The following is a 12,121-nucleotide window of genomic DNA, read 5'->3' on the forward strand; positions in this document are numbered from 1 at the left end:
CCTTGCTTTGATGTAATATCCCTGCATTGATGCATTTCATTTCATTAAATTGATATCAGTAGATTGCCACAGTTATCATTTGTAATTCTTTACGACGCGAGTTTGCCACCCGTACTGGTTCCCCCCCCCCCCCCCCCCCCAAGATCATCTTCTTATGGAGGTCGGCTCCCGTGGGATATCTCCAAGTCTTCGCAGAAACGTGACTTGGCAAGTCCTGGTTTTTTGCCAGTCGCGTGAAAGTTTGCCACTCAATAGCGTGCATGTACACGCACAGTCATCCTCCCCCGTCTCTCTTATGCTGTTGTGAATACAGGGGGGGGGAGTGCTTCAGAAACAAGTGAACACTTCTGAGACTTTGCAACAACAGCACAGGAGAACGTGCTGCCTCCGGCCTCTGGAGACCTGCACCTGTAGAAGATTCCGGGCGCGCGTTGACAATGTTGGCGAAGACTCTTCGGCTTTTTAAATCCTTTATATTAAGTTCGCTTGCTTGCGCGCTTACGACCGTGCAAACCTTTCGGTCGTTTTTTAACCCACTTCCCGTGATCCAATCGAGCTGACATTTTGCACACAGACTCGTTGTGCGTGACAATTAATGTTCGTGAAAAAAAATTCCAAAATGTTACACCTTTTAGGGAAAACAAATTAAATATTTAATTACCAATTGTTTAATACTGCAGACAATCATCTGACCCATAGGTGGCAGCCATCTCAAGCCAGAGGACGAGAGGACTCTAGCCGCCACGCATATAAAGGATTTATAGTGAAAAACGTTGTTTTTACGGGTTTACTTATTGAAGCTATTAGGACGGAACCACGATTGACCTCCGACAGTGGCGATGATGTTCACAATGGGTGAAGGGGCTGAGTTGGTACCCGCGACGGGTTTCGCAAACTCACAACTTTTCCGAGTGTATTTCCTTACGTTGAATACAAAAAAAGCACGGAATTGCTTGCCATTTTAAGCGCTTTAATTTTGAGCGAACACGCAACGAACAGAAACAACGAACGTTCACTTTACAATCAAAATGCAATCAAAATGTTTTTGAGCTATCAAAGATTGCATTTTCAATAAAAACTGCAGAAGAAAAATATTAAATTAATGTGGATATCTACATAAAATGATATTATAAACACACTATCCTAAAAATACAGCACCGTATTTTAACACTAAAGCAGTCACTGACTCGCAACAACTTGCTATCATAAGTGACAGAGTTAATTTCGGGTAAAATCAATGAAAATGGGGTATGCCGATAGCATAAAAAATTAACCCGTAAAAACAAAGTTTTTCACTATAAATCCTTTATATGCGTGGCATCGGGGCGGCTAGAGTCCTCTCGTCCTCTGGCTTGAGATGGCTGCCACCTATGGGTCAGATGATTGTCTGCCACCATTAAACAATTGGTAATTAAATATTTAAAAATTTCCCTAAACAGTGTAAAATTTAGGAAATGTTTTTTTCAGGAAAATGCATTGTCACGCACAACGAGTCTGTGTACAAAATGTCAGCTCGATTGGATCACGGGAAGTGGGTTAAAAAACGACCGAAAGATTTGCACGGTCCTAAGCAAGCAAGCGAACTTAATATAAAGGATTTAAAAATGAGATGTGATTGAGCAAATCTGAGATCAGATTTGGAATCGGCACCCTGAAATTAGTCTAGAACAGCTGCAAAAGTCCAGGCCAGAAAAACATGTTGTGTTGTTGTTGTTGACCAGTGTTAACGGCGAAAGTGTCCACCCCCCCACCTCCTCTCTGAAAATTGATGAAAATCAGCGACTTAAAACTGAACACCCAAAACATTTGAACTGCGGTGGCTAAAAGTCTCCACCCTGGCTACCATTTCGCCAAGAACAATGGAACGTAAAACAACGTCCCTCAAAACAAACTCCGATTCTCTTTTAATCCTCAGATTCAGAAGTGGTGTCGACATCTGGACCCTCAAACCAGTCAAAGGGTGAGTGTCGCCGTTTTGCAGGAAGCTTGATGGAAGGTGATGCAGAGACCATCTTCCCTTGTTTGATCTTTGCTGTCAACGTGTTTTTTCTTGAGATCTCAATCGCCTGTAACAAATGAACACATCGAAGACAATTGGGCATCGTCAAGAGTCTAAAGTGGTCCTCCTGCTCAAGTGAGCGTGGCTTGGTGTTCGTCTCTCGTGACGAGGTGTACGGCTCCTGCGGTGGATCGTGAGAGATGGCGATTGCGCGGGGAGGTCTTCGTCCGGAAGTGGAATGATTGTGGCCGATGAAGTCTCAATGCCACAAAAACAAGAATGTGAACGTGAAAACGAGGGCTCAAAACATCTGACACGAACACAATATTATTGTAAACATTAAACAGCATTTACATAAGAGGGGGGGGGGGGGAGCACTCAAAAGCTCCACACTGATAGAGTCAAGAATCCATGGCTACACTGCCATCTCCTGACCACCTCGTAGCCAAGCCTGGCAGTCCCCGGCAGTCTCCCACCGACTCAACCCTGCGTCGTGTCTGAGATCTACGTTCATCAGTGGGCTCATTGCAGATTGGTCAAAACAGTTGGCTTGAACGGGTGGGGTGACCAATCAGGTGATTGGCATTGATGCCGCTACACGTGGACTGGGAATGAGAGCAACCGCCAGAAGAAATGCAGCGAGACACGTGGGAAAGAGAAGAAGTCATGTCACTGCAGGCAGAAGGAGCTCTGGTGGGAGTTCTACAGAGGGTGACCGCTGTACACGGCGTCTTGGAGGATGGTGGGAATACACCCGCAACTTGACCGCAGCACACACAAGCAGGCGAGCAATGAAACGGTGCGCCCATTTATAGAGAATGAGAAGATGTATTGATACTGGAGGAATCCGATGAGATATGAAGCTGTTTTTCACAGATGTCCAGTACTATTAACTTTTTATTTTTATTTTACCAGGTGAGGCCCACTGAGCTGTATAGCTCTTGTTCAGAAGTGTACTGGCCACAAATGACAGCTCAACCAAGTAGCCTATCATGTGGACATGTATAGTAGCCAAACACTCTGAGAGCGTGTTTGTAAATGTGGAGGGGAAAATCGGAGAACCTGGAAAAAAAGCCACGCGACCACGGGGAGACCTCCTGTATGCCAGGTGAGGTCGTTCACATTTCACAACAACAAACAATACAAAAACACAATAGGAGCGCAAAGTGTAGGGAAGGTAAAAAGTTTTTTTTTTAAATAAACAAAAAAAACCTAAACCATTTTTTTCTTGTTAATTGTATTTTTTACCCTTTTATCTGGCAACAAAACTGACACCTTTTTTTACGAGGAGCCATGTTTGCATTGACCACAATACCTGCAGTCGGAATGCAAACAAAAAACACAACTCTGATAATGTATGCACCTTCCTTGAAGTTGATGTTTATCTTACCAGGCAAGGCCCACTAAACCATCAGCTTCTCTCACAGAAGCGTCCCGGCCACAAGCGCGAGCAGCTCTACGAAGCGGCTCACCACGTGAAAGATTGTTGAAGAGCAACAATGATATTTTGGAGTAAGAGAAAAAAGTGCGTGACATCATCATCTTCGATAATTGGTTCTTTACCCTTCTATCTGGCAACAAAACTGACACCTTTTTGCAAGGAGTCATGTTTGCATAGACCGCAATGCCTGCAGTCATAATACAAACAAAAGAACATAACTCTGATAATGTGCACTGTCCTTGAAGTTGATTGGTCCACACCCGAGACAGCTTTCCTTCGAGCCTAGTCTCATATGGGTTGGACCAGATGACGCCAAAAGGCGCACAACTCAAGGACAATGCACCATCAGAGTATGAGAGCTCGGGGCAAGCATCTACACTATGGGGACCTCATTTGCCAGTAAAAATATGATAATTGGTTCTTTACCCTTCTATCTGGCAACAAAACTGACACCTTTTTGCAAGGAGTCATGTTTGCATAGACCGCAATGCCTGCAGTCATAATACAAACAAAAGAACATAACTCTGATAATGTGCACTGATTAGTGCACATTGCCATTTCCCAGCATGCCTTGCATGCTGGGAAATGGCAAAGGTTTGTCTGAGAGAGCTGGGCTTTCCATAACACAAGTTTTGTGGAGAATGCTCTCACGTTGTCATAGGCAGCACTGACGAGCTGCCCCTGGCCTTGTAACTTCTTGTTCAGTACATTCAGCTCATGCGTGATGTCAACAAGAAAAGCGAAGTCCATGAACCATTTGGGATCACTTAGCACAGGAACAGCCACCCCATCCTTCTCCATGAAGGCTTTCACTTCTGCTCTCAACTCAAAAAATCTCTTCAAGACGTTTCCCCTGCTGAGCCAACGTACCTCGGTGAAGTAGAGCACATCCTCATATTCTGACTCCATTTCCTCTAAAAAAAGTACGGAACATCCGGTGCTTTAAGCCCCTGGATCTTATTTGGTTGATGCATTTCACAACAACAGACATCACATTGTCAAACTTTAGGCATTTGCTGCAAAGGGCCTGCTGATGGATGATGCAGTGCAGAGCCATGGCCTCCTCCACACCCTCCTCTTCTAGTTTTCTTTGAACAAGTGCCACCAGTCCATTTTTCCTCCCTGTCATTGATGGCGCTCCGTCGGTTGTTATTCCAACAAACTTCTTCCATGGCAAACCGGCATTCACAATGGCATCACACAGCTGGCAAAATATCTCCCGAGCGGTGGTGTGGCCATGCATTGGAATTACTGTGAGCAACTCCTCCATCACTTCAAAATTGTCATCAACACCACGGACATATATTGTGAGCTGGGCAGTGTCAGTGATGTCTGAACTCTCGTCAAGAGCGACTGAGTATGCATTGAAAAATTTGGCTTTCTCACGCAGTTGATCATAAATGTCACTTGACAGGTCTGAAATGCGCTCTGCCACGTGTTAGCAGAAAGGCTGATGTTGCTAAACTGACCTTTCTTTTCTGGACAGACTATACTTGCAGCCTGTAAGATGCACTTTTTGATAAACTCGCCTTCTGTGAATGGCTTTCCTGCCTTAGCAATCATCTCACTAACCACGTAGCTTACTTCGACTGCTGCATTATTCTCTTTGGTTGCTTTCTTGAATACATTTTGTTGCCTCAGTAGACATGTTTTAAGATTGGCAACCCAGTTGGCTCTCTCATCTCCCTGGTATTTTGCATACTCCTCAGCATGTCTAGTTGAGTAATGACGTTTGAGGTTGTATTCCTTGTGCACCGCAACTTTTTCTGTACAAATAAGACACGTCGGGTTGCTCATGTGCTCAACAAATAAATATTGCATCTCCCACTTTTCCTGAAATTGTCTGTGCTCGTCACCAACCTTTCTCTTCACTGCAGGCTTTGAAAAAGACATGATTGGGGCTGTGTGACAAGATCTATATTCATTCCACTTGCTGTCGCTCACGCAATAAAGTTTCAGTCAAGTGTTTAGCCAACCAGCGACGCACGGAGACGTAATTTCCGCAAATGCACGTCATTTCCGCTTTTTACGGTAACAACAGGTGCGTAGATTATGGGGGCGGGGGGGTAATGCGTTCCCATCAGATTTCGTCCCCACACCCCAGTCACAGGCAGACATAGCTGTAGCGGCTGCTACTATACACGCTTCTCTGTTCTAAGCACGGGGATCTGAGCCGTGTGAGCTGTGGATCTGCGCTTTGACGCGCTCCGATGCGCGCACAGTGGAGAGCCGAAAGAGGGAGAGCAGAGGACTCTATGAGGCAGCGTCATTGTGTGACCACGGGGTTCAAATGCTGCTGGCCACTGTCGGGGCTTTCACTGCCTTCAGTCACATCATCACATTTTTCTATACATTTTTGTGCTTACTTTGTGCCGGCGTGTTGGCTTGCCTGCGTTCCGGGACTTATTTGAGCAGATCCGGTACCTCTCGTATCGAGAAAAAAATGAATATTAAAAAAGTTTTTTAAGAAATGATTAAAATAAAATATAACAATATAATGTAATCACTAGAAAATTACGGAGCCCCAGTTGACATCGGTGGATGAATTACTAATTTGTGGCCACGCAATAACAAGATAATCTGCAGACTTCTAAGATGAACCAAAATAATTATGCACATCGTCATGTACAGTCTGTGGCTCGGTGCGTAAATGTCACCACCAGAGGATGAGGGAATTTAAATCATTAAAATTCATCCACACATATCAGGTGTAAATAATAATGTAAAACAGCCCAGACTGTAAAATGTAGATATTAGCTCAATGGCGTGTTATAAACTGCTGCGGTTTAGAATAATCCATCTGCGTAAAGAAGCTCCCAAAACCTCACAGTGCAGCGTGTGCGTAAAGGAGCCGTGGTGTCCCTTGAATTTGCCTTCAATTTAACAAATGGTGTGTGTGTGTGTTCCGTTCGTTTTCTCCGCTGGACACAGAAGTCGCCTTTGCTCAAGATGCCACTTTATTGACACAAAGACTGATACCGTCACTGCAGTATAGCCTAAATAAGTCCCACTGCATTGTAAGTGGCATGTGTGTGCTGTTTTAAGCGTCGTTTTATGTGCGTTCCGGGACCTGTGCGCTGTCATATGTACTTAGTGTTCCGGCACCTTGTGATTTACAAATAAAGCACTGGATACATCATGACCTGCGCGAAAGAGGGCGGAAAACTATGAATTTCACCCTCCTGCTCTCCGCGCATCCAAAGCCACTCTTTTCTCTCCCGGCTCTCTCTCTCACTCACTCTCACACGTACACAAACACACACACACCCACGACCCCGCCCCCCATGTCACTCACATGCATGCCGCATTCACTGGACAGGCACAGTAGGAAACCAGAACATCATAACATTGTCCCACACAGCAGCTAACAGCGGGGTTGCTACAATATAAAACTCGCGGGCCACACTAACATTAAACTTTCATATTAAGGTGGGGGCCACAAAATATCGTCCCGAGGGCCGCAATTGGCCCGCGGGCCGCGAGTTTGAGACCCCTGATGTAAGAGAAGCGTGTCCCCGAACCTTCAGCGCTCGCGACTAAAGCGCATTGCCTCAATCTCTTCCGTTCGGCCGCAAGCTCATCCCGTGAACGCGCCGCACGCACCTCGTGATCGGCAAACACGTCCACGCCGAGTCGGGTCAAGACCGAGACGCCGCGCGCGCGCGTGTCCAGCAATGTACCAAATGTGCAGCTCCTTTGGTCAATCCGCTGCTGGATGAGGGTCTCGCCAAGCCCGTTCGAGTCGAGTTGGGTTCGTCTGACCATACTTCACCGCGCCGGTCAGTGCGGAGAGCGTAGACGTAGGGGAGCATAGAAGTGCAGCACAACGATGGGGATTGCTGTAATATCTGACGCGAACCACCAAGCATGCCCGCAGTAATACACATACATTCGTGTGCCAATTAATCGTAAAGCATTCTCATGTAATTCTTGTCATACCCCAGGGTGTAATCAGGTGTCGTCTCTAACTCGTCGTATCCTCTAACCTCTCCACTTGGCCTATGCACAAGGGTCATTGGCCGAAACGTCTATCTACGTAAAACAATAATTTGCCTTTCAGGGCCACAGTGTTATTGTCGAATGTGCCGAGGAGTTTGTTGTTGTTGTTCGTTTCTAAATCGGCAGTTGCGGAAGCGTTCACCAATCGCAGCGTCCGACGACTTCGTCCGCGGCTCGAGCGGAGGAGGAGGAGATGTTGGGCGAACGCCCACCGGGGGTCAGAGCGTGCACAGGGGCCGTCCATAAATGACGTCACGCGATTTTGGGCGATTTTTGACCCCCCCTCTCGTCACACGGCGTCACAAAAAGTCAGAACCCCCCCCCCCCTCAAATATGATGTCACAAAACATATTTCAATTTTGAAAATAAAACACGCTTCAAATCGATTTAAACTATTGTCATTGAAGTGCGTATTTAATGTGGCGCTGCACTCTGATGTTGTCGGAGTGTTGGTATAACAATTAGCGTTGTTATAACAATTCTATATTTATTTAAAGTTGCGCATTTTTACGTGACGTCACATTTCTCAACCCCCCCACCTCGTCACACATCGTCACAAAAATCTGACCCCCCCCTCCCCTAGGTGCGTGACGTCATTTATGGACGGCCCCACAGGGAATTCCTTGCAGCGCGCCTCTGCGTGACGATGCCACGGCAGTGACTGCATGGAGGAGGCACGTGCCGTGCACATTCGCCGTAGATGGGGGACGGCGTCAAGGTTGCGGGTTCCACTCGGCCTAGCGGGAGAGCCGCTTTACGACACGCGACTATAGAACTCGTACAGACATCCTGCGTCTGAATAACAATTAATATTATTACGATGATAACGACGATTTCTTTTGGCTTCCCCAGGAGAGCCTCGCCGAGTCTCAACGGTCTGTTTCAGGAGCGTCCTCGTGAACACCACGGCACGTTTCGAAATATATTTCATTTCCTCCAACCGTTTACAAAAATAATTCTACGTTCTACTATGTGTCATTATATTTCATTACATTTACTTCATTATATTTTATTACATTTACTTCATTATATTTCATTACATTTACTTCATTATATTTTATTACATTTACTTCATTATATTTCATTACATTTACTTCATTATATTTTATTACATTTACTTCATTATATGTTATTACATTTACTTCATTATATTTCATATCTGCCGATTGCCTTCAACCCCTCTTCCGCCCCCTGCATCCCATCGTGCTCTGGGCGTCACGTGACAGAAACTCCGTTCGGATCTCCCACAGTGCAGCAGCGCGACGCGACGACCCCTTAGTGTCAAGGCAACGGCCCGCGGAAGAGGATACCACAGAGCTGCTTCCGAGATCCCCTTTAACAAACAAAACATAATACAAATATAACCCGTAAAAACAAAGTTTTTCACTATAAATCCTTTATATGCGTGGCGGCTAGAGTCCTCTCGTCCTCTGGCTTGAGATGGCTGCCACCTATGGGTCAGATGATTGCATGGCACCATTAAGCAATTGGTAATTAAATATAAAAATTTTGTCCTAAAAAGTGTAAAATTTTGGGGAAAAAATGTCACGAACATAAATTGTCACGCACAACGAGTCTGTGTGCAAAATGTCAGCTCGATTGGATCACGGGAAGTGGGTTAAAAAACGACCGAAAGATTTGCACGGTCGTAAGCGCGCAAGCAAGCAAGTGAACTTAATATAAAGGATTTAATAAGGGAGCTCTGGTCCGCCGCAGTAAGAGGCCAGCATTTCCCCCACCAGCTCGGCAATCGGTGGGGTTCATGTTCGTCGCAAGGCCAACCGGATCAAGTGCGGAACCCAATGTGACGCGCTTGCTGCTGTTGTTGTTGTTGTGTTGTCACTGGTGACGGGCCTGACAATCCACTCGCTGCACTTGCGGGAACGTGGGCCGACTCTCACACTCGAGCGGTGTCGCCATGCGCAAGTTCACAGTGTCTCTAATCATATATTCTATAGAAATGTCTGAAATGTTCTTGTGAAAGCGTCACTCTGAGTCTCAAGACTCTTAAGTCGATTTGGTTTTTTTGAAGGTGGAACACTTATACTTACGTTGAAAGGTTTGACCAAATTCCAATGGCGATGAAAATTTTGGCTTCGCGGGAGGACGGAACGGGGGATGCCGGACAAAGCTGAGCTCAGTTGGGAGGAGTCGCCGCTGCCGCCGCCGCCACTCAGAGGGCGCGCGGTCTTACTGATGAACTCGTCGAGTGATTTGTTGCGTTTGTTGTTGACAATCTGTGACTGTGCACCGCTGCGAATGTAGCGGCAGCAGCAGCACCGAATCGCTTCGCTCGCTATTTATACATTGGAGCCCGGCGTTGCCAGCCGTCTTTGGTCATTTCTCGAATCGATTATCGCGCAGTTCATTCCCGTCGGCCGTCGTGAAGGCGGGGGGTCTTTCTACTCGCCAGTGATGTTACAGACGGATCGGGGTACACGGACACGGCCAAGACGAATCGATATATCGGCGAAACTCCGCCCTTGCTGTGCGAACCTCGATCCCAGGCTGCGTTCCCGGGCTGAAGCGCATTCGCTGTGGCTGGGCCAAGGCTGGTTGGGATTCCCTACCTACCGCTGGAGATTCGTTTATTCGATGGTGTGGACACTTTCAATAAGTATCGTCCTAAACCCACATCTTGGCAAGTCAATGTAGTCTTCATAGCTTCTCCGTCTCTCTTGGCCGTGTTCTTACAAGGCGCCTTGAGGCACTTTGACGAATACATGTTAATCATTATTACTGGATGAGCTTTGGAACAACAGCACGGAGAGAGACAGAAAGATTGAGCGCGTCGATCTGTGAGCCAGTGCAAGTTAAAATGTATCTTCTCGATTGTTGAGAAAAGTCAGTGGGACAGAGCAAAACAACTGGTAACACCCTAATATGGTCGTAGCTAATCTTTAGGCGGTACCCAGTTTTGTATTTGGCCGACGATACGCTAGGGACAGGCTTTTGTAACCTCACCTCATTTCCAACGCAGATAAATAGCAAGCAAGTCTTCCTCGTGCGTGTGTTGTGTGTTGTCCTTTTCACCCCCCACTGCGGCACCTCCGATTAGTGGAACGGTGGGGAGGCCTTCATTCAGCAGGGGAACTATCAAGGCTGACAACGATGACGATACACAAACAACTGGTTATCGTGATGCCCTGCATCCGCTGGAGGCGCTATGTCGGCCGCAAGGCTACAACGGAAAAACCAAATGCTTCTGTGGGAGTTCCAATCCGGATGGTGGCTACAACACGTGTAGTAGTAGCTACACGTGTAGCTACTACTACACGTGTTGTAGCTACTACTATACGTGTTGTAGCTACAACACGTGTAGTAGTAGCTACACGTGTAGTAGCTACAAATGCTACAGGCCCCGCACTTTCAAGGGCCCCGCGCTAAATGCTTTCAAGCTGTCAATATCGGTTCAGTTATTCCGCACTTGTTCTATTACTATAGCACTACGAGCTTTTTTGCCCGTCCAAGGACGGGTGTATATTACAGTACATCTGAAATATTCAATAGAAAAATTGTTCAGCTCATGATTATTAATGAGGAGGGGTGGGGTGGCCCCATGTGGAGTGACGTCACCCCCTCATTGTTATTGGGGAGGGGTGCGGCATGCGGAGTGACCTCAACCGCTCATGGTTATTAGGGAGGGGTGCGGCATGCGGAGTGACCTCACCCGCTCATGGTTATTAGGGAGGGGTGCGGCATGCGGAGTGACCTCACCCGCTCATGGTTATTAGGGAGGGGTGCGGCATGCGGAGTGACCTCACCCGCTCATGGTTATTAGGGAGGGGTGCGGCATGCGGAGTGACATCACCCGCTCATGGTTATTAGGGAGGGGTGCGGCATGCGGAGTGACATCACCCGCTCATGGTTATTGGGGAGGGGTGCGGCATGCGGAGTGACATCACCCGCTCATGGTTATTAGGGAGGGGTGCGGCATGCGGAGTGACATCACCCGCTCATGGTTATTGGGGAGGGGTGCGGCATGTGTAGTGACGTCACCCCCTCATGGTTATTAGGGAGGGGTGCGGCATGTGGAGTGACCTCACCCGCTCATGGTTATTGGGGAGGGGTGAGGCATGTGGAGTGTGCGACCTTCTAGTGCGTCAGTGTAAATTACACGCGTGGTGCATGAATATTAATGAAGGGGGGGGGGGGGCTCTTTTTCAGTGACGTCACACACGGATGTAGCACTGTGCTGCGTAGATTTATTTTTTGACGTCACTTCCTATAAAGAAACGCTGTCATATTTGAAGCGACTCTGCGTTATAAACTATTTAACTCAGCTCGACCTTCCTCTGCGCTGGTGTAAACATCCACCCGCTCATGAATATTAGTGAGCGGGGTGTGCCTCGTGTGGAGTGACGTCACGCGGTGGGGTGTGCCTCATGTGGAGTGACGTCACGCGGTGGGGTGGGCCTCATGTGGAGTGACGTCACGCGGTGGGGTGTGTCTCATGTGGAGTGACGTCACGCGCGGGACGGACAGACATTTCTGGGCGATTATAGTAGGCAATACCGCCTTCAACTTTTACGAACGACTGCGTGTTTAAGATTAGCGATTTGTCGTATTATTTGGCTGTATAGCAAATGAAAAAATTACAATTTTTTTACTGTGCAAGTAAAACAGTGTTTTAATATTTGCGTGTTTTTATTTTATTTAGGGCCCCTTCATAACGTCCGCTA

General features: G+C 47.1%; 1 long non-coding RNA gene across 1 annotated transcript; it reads right to left on the reverse strand.

The window, feature by feature from the left end:
- Positions 1-1,016: 1,016 nt before the first annotated feature.
- LOC133340046 (uncharacterized) lies at positions 1,017-8,626 on the reverse strand. The gene is made up of 3 exons (XR_009754817.1): positions 8,582-8,626; positions 7,121-7,288; positions 1,017-2,066 (listed from the first exon to the last, which is right to left on the reverse strand). It is a non-coding gene; the product is annotated as an uncharacterized LOC133340046 (long non-coding RNA).
- Between the last annotated feature and the right edge of the window lie 3,495 nt (positions 8,627-12,121).

Source organism: Lethenteron reissneri, unplaced genomic scaffold, assembly GCF_015708825.2.
Source record: "Lethenteron reissneri isolate LAM-NWPU_2019-01 unplaced genomic scaffold, ASM1570882v1 scaffold_659, whole genome shotgun sequence".
Lineage (NCBI taxonomy): Eukaryota > Metazoa > Chordata > Hyperoartia > Petromyzontiformes > Petromyzontidae > Lethenteron > Lethenteron reissneri.